The sequence below is a fragment of the Megalobrama amblycephala genome, linkage group LG24 (genome assembly GCF_018812025.1).
Source record: "Megalobrama amblycephala isolate DHTTF-2021 linkage group LG24, ASM1881202v1, whole genome shotgun sequence".
In the NCBI taxonomy this organism is placed as follows: Eukaryota; Metazoa; Chordata; class Actinopteri; order Cypriniformes; family Xenocyprididae; genus Megalobrama; species Megalobrama amblycephala.
The window spans coordinates 10,666,534-10,680,014 of NC_063067.1; the positions used below are offsets into that span (position 1 = coordinate 10,666,534).

The window sequence follows — 13,481 nt, forward strand, 5'->3', positions numbered from 1 at the left end:
ACCGCTTCCTCCACGGACGGGACAATGAAACCTCTGTCCCCATGGACACAGTAAGCTGGCTCTGTTCATACAGAATATCTCTGAGGGTTTTATCAGTTCTGTCTTAAAGTGGCACTACAGCTTGTTTGAATGAACAGATGCTGCTGAGATACTGAATCTTAAACATAATTGTATAACTGCAAAATATGTTTTCTAACATTATATTATTGTCAAATTTAATTCTTTATTTTATTATCTGATTTTTTTATTATTAATTATTATCTTGTCACAATTACATTAGCAAAGCCCCTAGGCCTTAAATAGTCAAACTCAGCTAAAAAGATATTGATATTTGATTATAATAAATATTATAAATAAAAAAGACAAATTAATTTTAGTTAGGCTTTTTTTTTTTTACCATGCATAATGCTTGATGTTTATGTTCATAACTACTAACAGTCTCTTCAATAAGGCTCATAAGTCTGTTTATATCTGTCTGCATTGTTGACACGGTCTACAATGACAAGTGTAATTCAGATGAAGCAGCTGACTCACAACTGCCAGCTCAAGTCAGAGAGGAGGATGACATTATCATGAAACATACATTGTTTATCTGACACTGACATCACACTGTTTTTACAACCAGTCATGGTGAAATGCAATCCCAAATAGCAAAGCCTTATATATAGATACAAAACATTTTAAAATTTACAATAAGTAAAAATTAAAAATTAAAATTAAAATTTATAAATAAGTGCCAAAATAATGTAAAAACAAAAAAAAAAATCTTTTCTTACCTGAATTGATATTTCAGTGTTCAGTACAGATGGAGGATCTATTTTTAATTTACAAAAGCATCATCGTGTTCTTTGTCCCTGTTTCGTCTCGTAAGCCATGACAGTCTGTCGAAAACCTTATTATGACAGAACAGTAGTCTGCTAGTTTGTTCAAAGCAGAGGCTAAAGTAAAATAACTTCTCAGAGGGAAAATTCTACACAACTGTCCAAAATAACAAACAGCGCTCTTGACTGATGTCCCAGTCACCACTGGTCACATGACTGATGACTATGTGGCTTCTTCAGGTCATTTAAGCATTGAAAACATCACTAAAATCAGCTTGATTAGTGACTTTATCACACTGATAATGGCAGTTGTTTCTATTATCTTTATAATGGGACTAGTGGAGAATATGCAAAGGTTTTTCATGTGTTTTGTTTTGAAGTCAATCATATTATTTCTGTATGGGTCAAATATTAACAACACCTGAATTTTTCATGATACTTTACATTATTTGTTATGTGCTTTCATCTTATTGAAATAAACTAATGATTATACAGAAGTAGCGTGCCCTTAGTTTGATCAAATAAAAGTACATTTTTATTTAATTACATAAACCTCTGAAAAAATGTAAAACAAAAATAAAGAAATAAATACATTCATACAGAATTTACATTTGCGTATGTTATGGTTTCATGGCAGAAGTGCTCAGCACATGCAGGCTGTGTACACGGCTGCATATTTGGACATGGAAATGGACATGAAATACTGATTTGATTTGTAACTTCTCTAACAATGTCAACAAAGTTTTCATCCATATGCATCCATTCAACTGATTACTCGTCAGCACTGTGTAAAATCCACTCAAGCCCAGCGCTGCTGCAGCTCCCACGCTTTCTCACCGATCCAGTCCCGTGTTTTCCATATTGCTGTGCGCTCTGCCGTCAGCACTTCGCACAGACGTTCCAGTTTGGGTTGGTTCCGGTCCAAGTACAGCTGTGTGTCTTTCTGCAGCTGTTGAAGTACTCCAGGCCTGCTTTCATCCAGCGTCACGTTGGAACTCAGCATCGGGTTAAAGCGAAAATACACGTTCGGTGATAAGAGGTCATCCAATAGAGTGTGAACACCTAAACATGGCAATATAAACAACATCAGCACCTCAGTATATCAAAATTCTTTATTTTTTATTTTTTTAAGGGAACAGCAATATGCAAGTGTGTGCAAAAGAGCATCATACTACACTCTTAAAAATGCTGGGTTAAAAACACCCCAAGTTGGGTTGAAAATGGACAAACCCAGCGATTGGGTTGTTTTAACCCAGAGGTTGGGTTAAATGTTTGCCTAACGTGCTGTGTAGTTTTATTTAACTCAACTATTGTTTAAAAATGACTGTTTAAAATGCTTTAAAAGAACCAAAAGTGTGCTGGGAATTAACATTTTCTAATATGTTTAATAGATGAACATTTATTAATAAGTTTAATGAATATTAAACAATAAACATTTATTAAATAGCTTATTAATAATTGTTTACTTTTTGATTAAAGGTGCCCTTGATTCTAAACTTGAATTTACCTTGACATAGTTAAATAACAAGTGTTTAGTACATGGAAAAACATACAGTGAGTCTCAAACTCCATTGTTTCCTCCTTCTTACATAAATCTCATTTGTTTAAAAGACCTCAGAAGAACAGGCGAATCTCAACATAACACCGACTGTTACATAACAGTCGGGGTGTACGCCCCCAATATTTGCATATACCAGCCCATGTTCCCAACATTATGAAAGGCATTAGACAAGTGCAGCCAGTATTAACGTCTGGATGTGCACAGCCGAATCATCAGACTAGGTAAGCAAGCAATAACAACAGCGAAAAATGGCAGATGGAGCAATAATAACTGACATGATTCATGATAACATGATATTTTTAGTGATATTTGTAAATTGTCTTTCTAAATGTTTTGTTAGCATGTTGCTAATGTACTGTTAAATGTGGTTAAAGTTACCATCGTTTATTACTGTATTCACGGAGACAAGTGCCGTCGCTATTTTCATTTTTAAACACTTGCAGTCTGTATAATTCATAAACACAACTTCATTCTTTATAAATCTCTCCAACAGTGTGTAATGTTAGCTTTAGCCACGGAGCACTATCAAACTCATTCATAACCAAATGTAAACATTCAAATAAACACTGTACTTACGCGATTAGACATGCTGCATGACGAACACTTTGTAAAGATCCATTTTGAGGGTTATATTAGCTGTTTGAACCTTTTTAATGTTGTTTAAGGCAAGCGCGAGCTCCGTGGGCGTGGAGCACGAGCAATTAAAGGGCCAGCAGCCCTGAATTGGCTCATTTATAATGATGCCCCAAAATAGGCAGTTAAAAAAATGAATTAAAAAAAATCTATGGGGTATTTTGAGCTGAAACTTCACAGACACATTCAGGGGACTTATATTACATCTTGTAAAAAAAAAGTTCTAGGGCACCTTTAAATATTGTTGCCTTTAGTAATTATGTGTCTGATTTTTAATTTCCAACCTATTTTGGGTTCATTTTAAGCCAGCCATATAGTATTTTTTAAACAATAGTTGGGTTAAATAAAACTGGCCAGCACATTGGGCAAACATTTAACCCAACTGCTGGGTTTGTCCATTTTCAGCCCAACTTGGGTTGTTTTTAACCCAGCATTACAGTGTACTAGACTAACCACAAAAGAGAACTTTTTAAATTATTAAATAATTGTGAATTGTATATTTTGCACAATTAATAATTGTAAAATTATTCTCTGTAATTTTAAAAAAAGAGTAAAATTATTCTCATAGTGGTACCAGACTAACCCTCAGTATCGGTGGCACTGCAGATCAGGTTGCTGATTTTGGCTCTTAAACTAGTGGAGGTTGCAGGCCCTCTTCTAGCGTTGTCATAGCGACCAGTTCCAAGTGACAGCACACACTGGAAGTGCTGATTGGGCCACAGCAATCTGCTTTCATGGACAGCCAGAGCACAGGGGTTATTGAGGATAAGACCACCATCCTGGAGAAAAAAGATGGGAAAAGGCCTGAATACAAGTATATTTTGAGTCCTGAAATTTACTAGCTGACTACAATTAACTGTTCTGACCTGGTGTATGTCACCATGGAGAGGGAACTCCTGGAAATATCCTGGAGCAGCAGATGAGGCGCGGACAGCCTGCCACAGCCGGTACCCTGATCCTCCGGCATAGCGGCTCAGTCGTCCTGGAGCATGGTTATAGTTGCGGAAGATAAATGCTTTCGGACTTTTTCCCCAGTTCACTACGGCACTTACAGCAGACACCTGCAGAGAACAGCTGTCAGGAAGGAGATCTTAAAAGTACATTTGAAAAAGACAGATGGTATTTTTGATTCACCTTTGGGCTCAGCTCATCTCTTGCTGTTTTAATTAAAATCTCCTCCCCCATCTTCTCCCTATGATGAACATATAGGTATAGTTAAGAAAGCATTGCAGGCATTAATACAGCATAGTTTTCTACTTCCACTGAGTGTTTAAATCCAACCTTAAGATCATCTCCCATGTTTCTGTGTTGTAGTAGGAGTGTGTCCAGCCCATCTTCACTGTTCCAACCAGGGGGTTTTGTCGAAAAACGTCCGTCCCAAAACGATGATACATCTCTTCACATTCATCTAAAGAGATACGAGCTAGACCCAACATGAAAGCCAAAACTGCTCCTGTACATCAAACACAGACAGAAAAAAGAGATTAATATATATATATATATATATATTCCAAATATCTTCCTTTTTGTACAACAGAACAAAGAAATTCATACAGGTTTGGAGCAACTTGAGGGTGAGTAAATGATGACAGAATTTTCATTTTTGGGTGAACTATCCCTTTAATGAAAAAAAACAAAAAACTTTTGATCGGTAGTGTAAATACGTTCTGTATTTCTTAGAGAATAGCTTTGTCGTGCATTATTACCTGTGCTGACTCCACATATATAGTCAAAAAGTTGATACACTCGCTTTCCTGTTTGAGCCTCCAGCTGTTTTAGCACATGTAGCGGAACTAACCCTCTGTAATGCAAGAAACAGTTGTAAGAAAAAGCCATGTTGGCATAAACTCTATATGAGTGACAAAAATAATTGTCATTAATAATTGTTATATTCCATAAAATTGTTCATGTTCAGTATCCCTAAAAAGTTTTTTTGGAAGACATATTGGATCACATATTTTTTAGTTTTAAAGGGAAAAAAATGTGGTGCTTCGTACTTGGTTCCACCTCCGTCAATGGAAAGCACTCTGACCCCACAACCTTTGACTGGATCCACATAGCCAATCAGAGCAAGAGTCTCCCTAATGGCTTCTTGAAGTTTTTCATTCATCCAAAAGATCCGGCGTCGTCTAAGGAGATGCAGTGCTGCTTTTTCCTGGATTTCATCAAGGAAATTAATTGAAATTAAACAATTACATACATAGTTCTATAGTTGGTTTTAAGGGATTTGAGTGTTGTATTGTATTACCTGCCACACAACAGCTTTGCATGCTGGGTGATGAATGAGGTGAGTGTTCAGTTCCTCCACACAAGAAGTGATGGATGACGGTATGATAGCCTCTTCCAGCCTGTTCAGTAGAACTCTTGTCATCTCATCTGCATTTCTCCTTCTTAAAACCTAGAAAACATCTTTCATACTATAATTAATCCATTACATTGATTTGACATTGCAGAAAACAAAAGCTTTCACACAGGATACACTAAAAAAAATGTGTAGTAGATTTACAATCTTCACTCAGAAATTGCTAGTAAATTTCAGAAATTATTACAAAGAAACAGCAATTAAAGGATTAGTCCACTTTTAAATACACTTTTCCTGATAAATTTACTCACCCCCATGTCATCCAAGATGTTCATGTCTTTCTTTCGTCAGTCGAAAAGAAATGAAGGTTTTTGAGGAAAACATTCCAGGATTTTTCTCCTTACAGTGAATTTCAATGGCTACCAACAGGTTGAAGGTCAAAATTACAGTTTCAGTGCAGCTTCAAGGGCTTTAAACGATACCAGATGAGTAATAAGGGTCTTATCTAGCGAATCGATCGGTCATTTTCGAAAAAAATACAACCGTTTATGCGTTATAAACAAAATATCGCCTTGAACGTACTTTCCGCTTCCGCATTCTTCATAACGCTTACGCTGAATGTTCTACGCCTTCCCTATTTTACTTACGGAAAGAACGCGGCGCCAGTTTCGTTTTTTTCCGTAACTTGAATAGGGAAGGCGTAGGACATTCAGCGTAAGCGTTATGAAGAATGCGGAAGCGGAAAGTACGTTCAAGGCAATATTTTGTGTATTTTTTTCGAAAATGACCGATCGATTCACTAGATAAGACCCTTATTACTCATCTGGTATCGTTTAAAGCCCTTGAAGCTGCACTGAAACTGTAATTTTGACCTTCAACCTGTTGGTAGCCATTAAAATCCACTGTAAGGAGAATAATCCTGGAAAGTTTTCCTCAAAAACCTTCATTTCTTTTCGACTGACGAAAGAAAGACATGAACATCTTGGATGACATGGGGGTGAGTAAATTTATCAGGAAAAGTGTATTTAAAAGTGGACTAATCCTTTAACACAAACATGAAATTTTGAAGTAGAAAGACAAATATTTTCTTGAAAAGCGCACTTTTATACTCTCTTTTTTATTTACAACTTTGAAAAATCTATGTTTACAGTGTACAAGCAAATGCAAAGGGATGCATGGATATTAAAATTCTGGCCGATTTGGTAAGCTGAAAATTGTCATCGCTGATACACGATAAATAAAATGTTATACTATTTTGTCTTAAGTCTTTTAAAAATAAATCATTTTATATGCTATAAGTGAATTTAGGCATTACAGTGTGAAAAATGGATAATAATTTAGAGATTTGCTAAAATGTTTTACATTTTTCATGTTTTTAAAGATTAGCTTTAAGTGAGAGTTAGATCAGTGTAAATGTAATCTGCATGAACAATTAAATATCTAATATTGACCAATACCAATCATTTATAAATATCTAATATCGGCAGATAACCGATATGGTGCCTATATCGTGCATTCATGGCATGGACTAATGAAAAACCACCCCCCAGTTTCACAGACAAGGCTTAAGCTAGTCCCAGACTGAAATGCATGTTTGAGCTGCCTTAACTGAAATCAACTTGTACTGGCATATCTTAATATAAATGTCAGTGCCATTGTTTTGTCTTAAGATGCACACTGTAATATTTTTTGTTTATAAAAGCTACTTAAATACCCTAATCGAGCTAAGGCCTAATCCTGGCTTAGTCTAATTCCTACCATGAAACCAGGCCTATATCTGTCAGTCTTCACACAAAGCCAAACCACATATGAAACTCATTTCAGTCCCAAAATCCAACATGCTTGAGTAGAGGTGCTTGATTAAATGATGATTTCTGGTCATGCAAGACTCACCGTTTTATCCAGCATTTCCTCTGGGGTCTTTATGTGGTCACTACGTCTGCGAGAACTTATTCCTAGGTAGCTGCCCACAAAGCCAGGTAAAGTTGAGGGTTTCAACAGGCACTCAAAGAAGGGTACTGGTTTTTCCTGGCTCATCATGTGCTCAGATGAACCTCTGTAACGTTCTGTGTATAGCTCTCCACCCACCTCCTCATTCTCCGAAGCTGCAGATCCTTTGAAGTATCGATTAATGTGGTTGGCCATGTAAGTGTAATTTTCCCCAAAGCGTGTGGTGAGGCTGCTCATGTGGAACAAGCCTGGGGATTTGGGCTGAAGAAGTGAAGTAGGGTCTTTAGTTTTGTTTAGAGGGTCAAGTGAGACTGAAGTCTTCAGGATGTTTGTCTCAGTATGTGAAAACTGAGGTGATTCCTCAACAGTATCTGCTACTTTTGCCCCAAAGTATCGATTGATGTGTCTGGCAAAATGAAGGTATCCTTCCTCCCAGGAACTAGATACATTGTGATAAATCTCTGGTCTTGTACCCAAACTAATGTTTTGCTGAGCTTGTTCAGTTTCCCTACAAAGAACACTTTATTACCCATAACTCTTCGCTTTCTGCTTCTAGACCTTCTGAACACATCATCTGGTGATACCTGCACATGGATTTGCTTTGCTGGATTTCGAGAGAATACGGAGTTAATGTGATTGGCCACATAGCTGTAAGTCTCCCCAAATCTGTTTGCCAAGGAGCTGATGTGGAACAGCTGTAGTCCAGGATAGGCCGAGGTCAAATGTTGATTTGAGGATGTTTGATGGACCTGCTCAATGGAAGGCATCCCTATAAAATCTCTGGACTCTCCATAGCGCCTCTCTCTCTGAACTCGTCTCTGTATTCTGGTAAGTGGTTTCTGCACTGCAGATATCAACTCATTCTGCCCATAATCTATCACAGAGACCTGTTTCTGCTTAAAATACAAGTTAATGTGTTGTGAGAGACGATTGAAAGACTCTCCTAATCTTAGTCCAATTAAGTGCAGCCGAAAAGTAGTCCGGCTGTTCTGGTTAACTCCAATGGGTGCTTCTGCTTTGAATGTTTCTCTACTAGAGGTTGAGTATAAATGGTACATTTGAAGGCCTGATCCATTCTTATATTTCATATTATTGCTAACTGCTCCAAAAAATCTCAAAGTTTTTATTGATCTATGAGATTTGAAAGGAATTCTCCTTGTAGAGTGAGGTGAGGAGGAGATACTCCTGACAAGGTGAGACACATTTCTGATGTTTGTGAGGATATACTTCATTTGCACAGTTACAGCGCCGCCCTGTGTTTTGTCAAGATACCAACCCATCAGTGAAGTGCCAACATTGTCCAAGCGGATGATCTGAATGAGGACCGGATGAGCTTTGGCAGCAGGATCAGAATCATGGAATGTCTGAAATACCATGAAGCAAACATAAAAACATGTAAAATTATTTATTCATATTATCTTTCCTTGTGGTGTATATTTAAGAACAAAGTCAGTTCTTGAACTTCTTCCTACAAACAGAAATCTATAAGGATCAAAATAATGCAATCCATAGTGTTGATTTATGTTTGTACGCCCCCTCCTGGTCAATTATGGAGGTCGAATATGTCAATAAACAAAACAAAACAAGAAATGAGTCAAAAATAAATAATGAAATGTCAGAAATACATCCATGTCCAATGGTTTAGCTTATTTATTGACATTTTTTAATTAAGTTTTATTATTATGGCACTGCAAATACTCCATATTCAACTCCTTTGAAATCTGTACTTATGTTTCTAATTTATAATTTATAGTTTTGCAGAGTGAATGCTATATATAAGCCATTCTGTGAATAAGAACAGGCTGACTATGCTTAGAACTGTGAAACAGGACACCAAAGTGTCAACAGTAGGTCAGAAAAATAGCCTGTTTAGCACTTCCATGAACCTCCAGTACATATTTATCTGTCGCATGGCAGACAGAAGAGAAATGCCACTTGTCTTTGTAGTGATCTGAGACTGACACAGGCCTTTGCGTCAGATTGTGTACACTCAGTTCCACAACATGTCAATTTCCATGTGCTTAGACTTGGTCACATGGAATCAACAAGTCCTCTATTTAAAATGCCAGACATAGTCACCAGTAAACCTAATGATTGTATTCTCTTGTGTAAATTGTTCATTGTGTAAAACATTAACAGTTTGTTAATGTATTGTGACAAGGCTGACCTTATAAACCATAAACGACTAGAATTGAAATGCTACACAAAATTTAGCATCTATTCTGAGACCTATATTCACAAATTAGAACTGCAATAGTAATGAAATAAAAACATTATAAATACATAATACATAATGTAATTTTAACATTTACTAATACATTTTTAAGGTCAATAGATGTATCTGTTAACATGAATGCACTGTGAACCAACACAATCATTTTTATTAACTGACTTGTGATTATTGTGACTATTCTTTAAGTGTAAGGTCATCATAAAAAGCATTTTATATTCTTCACCAAGACAGAAGGTCAAGTCCAATTCAACAAACCAGACTTAACCTTGAGGGTGACTTGTAGTTCTTGAAGCCCTAGCAAATAAACTGAAGATAATTTGTCTTTTGTCTTACCTTTCGCTCTCTCTTCTGCTGAACTTGAGATCAAGGTGATAAATAAACACTCACTTTCCTTGGATTACTTCCTGCGGTGTTTACACTTGTTTCTGTTGTGGTTTTTAATCCCGCCCTACTCTGAGGGTCAAATCCCATTGGTCGGTTTAAAGGAGTGCTGACCAAACCCCTGGACATTTCTCATTAAAGCACAATCTGTCCTACCACATCCCAACAGTTGATGACTTGTCAGGAGGCGTCTAAATTTAGAAAACGTACCCTCAGAGTTGTTCAAAATGTCAACACTCAGTATGAGCAATTTATTGTATATACAGATATCACATGGTTTTTCAAAGTTTAGTAATAGATCTTAATAAAAGATCATTTATTATATGGATATAATGGATATATTCAGTCTCTTTTAAATATTAGATGCAAAAAAGTCAACTTTACAGTAACAACAATTACTAACAATACATCCATTGACTTGATGATATAGCATGGAGTCCATTTTAAAGTGCTCTGACCCTTATGTCTTTTTTTTATCACAGCGTCCAGTGATGCAACCCTCTCTGCCAGTCCACTTCAGTCTGTTTCTTGCAAACACCCCATAGGCGTGATCCATTACAGGCCTGATCAATGGGAGAGAGATGAGCCATCCAAGCCAACCCAAACCCACAGCACTGTACATGACTGTAAAAGCTGGCACACCACGATGAACCTGCCCTCAGAACAAACAGCAGCAATGAGGAATAATTAATAACATAATTGATCAGGTATTGTGAAATGTATTGAATTTAAACACCATACAAATGTTCCATAACTTTTTAGATAGAGGAAAACTAGTGAGAAAACCCAAAAATGCATAAAATACTTTTGAAACTCTGTGCTATTTAGATTTTTTACATGACAGAAGTGGAAGACTCACCTTGTTATTTGTATCAATCACTGTCATTTCCTCCATTGCCATCTCATAACTAACTCCATATTTTGTTCCGTCATATTCTGGCAGTGAAATGTCCACAAAATCTACTTTATCTGCTCTGTTTCTCTGAAGAAACTGAAGAAAGCGTATTTCTTTAACACATATTGGGCATTCTCCATCATACAGTACCTATGACACAAACAAATACTTAATACACAGTTAGTGAAGCCTGGGTGGGCATATCTCTAGTTTTGACATCTTCATTCTTGACTAGTCCACACAGTGACAAGTACATACATTTCAAGCCTATATCCTCCTGGAACCCAGGAATAGACTTGGACTTAAATCATGTTTATCAGGCATTTTAGGAGACACAACAAGTGAATAGGGAAAGAAATTATATATCAATATTCCTATTAATTATTAGATATTATGAAAATGTTGCCAATTATTACTCCCATTATTACACTTCTTTTTTCATTACATGTTGCTCCAAGAACACATTAATATGCAAATTAGATACAGTGTATAGATGCAATGTATTGAAAACCAATGTATGACTATTTTATCCGCATATTTTGCATAAAGTAAAATGGTATATCGATTCATTCCGTTCTATCTTTCATAACATAGTTGAGAATCATCTTTATACAAAGTTTGGTTAAAAAAAATCCTGAAGCCTAAAAATTGATTGGTGATTAAATAAAAATCCCACTGTTTTTGCCTATATTTCATGTCATTTTATTTTTTAAACAACTTTGTCCTGTGTCCACCACAGAGGACAGAGCATAACACATGAATAAAATATAATTTTTCAAAAATGTTTTTTTTTTTTCTTTTTTCTCCATTTGTTTCTTATGCTCTAAACAATGTAATGAGGTGAAAAAATACTAAATTCATTTTTTTTTCTGGGTCTCAGGAGGATAGCGAGCATGACCTGCAGTAAAACGTTTATTAGTGGGTTTAAGAACATAAACTATGGTCATTGCTAAACTATAGTGAAATTAAGGATCCAAGAAAGAAGTGTTCTTCTCACCCTTACAATGTCAGATGATCCAAGTCCTCTGCCTTGAGTGCAAAGCAGTCGCTGTGAACTAACGACACTCGTCCTGGAACCGATATAACGTAAAGCTCCAACTAAAGCTATCCTGGAAGCCATTTCAGTCTTATAAATGGATTTGAATGAGAGAACGCAACCTTTGAAACATCTGCACTTTATGATTTGACCTGATCGGATACGATGCCTGTCAGCTGATTCGCCAAGAACTTACACAACACATTTAAATAACGCATTAAGACACGATTTTATTCTCTTTAACTAGTATTTGCAAGTATTTGTGTTGGAGATGATTTAATATTCATTGCAGTGTAAAGGTAATTGTGGAAATTTTAATCCTCCATATCAAACAAACGCCAGGCCAGTACACACGTGAGATCACAACCGACTGCGACTGACTGTTCCTTGTTGCTTTTCCAAAGTAAAAGTCCCTTATACTGTACTTTTTAAATCTCAAACTAAATTTCATTAATGTATTATTTTACATCAAGACTAAAATAACCTTATGACCTTATCTCACTCCTAATAAAAATATTGTATACATTTAGGGGCGGTATCCCGGACAGGGTCTAATTTAGACCTTAATCTAGACTAGTTAAACAATGGCTTTCTGAACACATCTTAAGTACAGATCACGAACACATGGACTATGGAGTCTTGAAATAAAGTAAGATTAAAACCAACTGTGCTAATCTGAACTAGCATGACTGAGGTTGCCTATAAAACATGGAATGTACCAAGAAAAGCTTAAAATTGCATGGAATTGTCAAGCAAACCCAATGAAAACAATGGCAGAAAAAAAACTTTACTGAACAAAAGAAAACTATTTCAAAGCAAACATCAGCTGTGGAATCCAAGAGGAATGCCTCGAAATCTATGCAAATGAACACATCTACAAGAACAATACAACAACTTCATGTAATATTGAATCATCAGCTTTATTACCTTACTGTTTTGTGAAGTCTATGGGTTGACATTACAGTAGTTATTCAATACAGATGGTATGGAAGAATATAAAAGTAAAACACCCAAGGAGAGAGGTTTAAGACTGGCGGAGGACCTGCAAATAAAAATACTGACCAGTTTGATGAATTACTGACAGGTGTATAATTGAAAGCCAAAAACCTTTGGAGAACATACAGGATGACCATGATTTCCTGGAGGAAGATTAGAGCTACTCCAGGACTAAACTAAGGCTTAAATTAAATTTACCATGAGGCAGGTTTAACTTCAGATTAATGTTGATTCAAAGAACACCACACATATTGATATAAATCTTCACTGATATAGTCCAAGTAATCCATGCAGTCTCCTGGTAGGTTTAATTTAAGCCACAATTTAGATCTGGAGTTTTAAACACTGGTCCAAAGTATTAAACTCTGGACTAGACCAAGTCTAGGACTATTTAGAATCATGACAGAAAAATCAGATTTTTGTTAATCTGGTTTAAAAGGCCATTTAAGTCTAGGACTAGGCTTAATCTATGTACGGGAAAACCGGCCCTTAATGCCTGATGAAGAGCAATATAGCTTGAAACTTCATGTTTGGTGGGAACATGCAATAAATAAGTTTCCTAATTTGGACAGCCTCAAATGGACATCGTAAACTTTATTTTAAATGTAGTGTGTTTACAAATTTAAAAAGATCCATCCTCAGAGACAGGAGCTAGTTCATATCTTTACTTCCC

At 36.2% G+C, this 13,481-nt stretch overlaps 1 pseudogene; it reads right to left on the reverse strand.

The window, feature by feature from the left end:
* Window positions 1–1,619: 1,619 nt before the first annotated feature.
* LOC125260265 lies at window positions 1,620–13,431 on the reverse strand (annotated as a pseudogene).
* Between the last annotated feature and the right edge of the window lie 50 nt (window positions 13,432–13,481).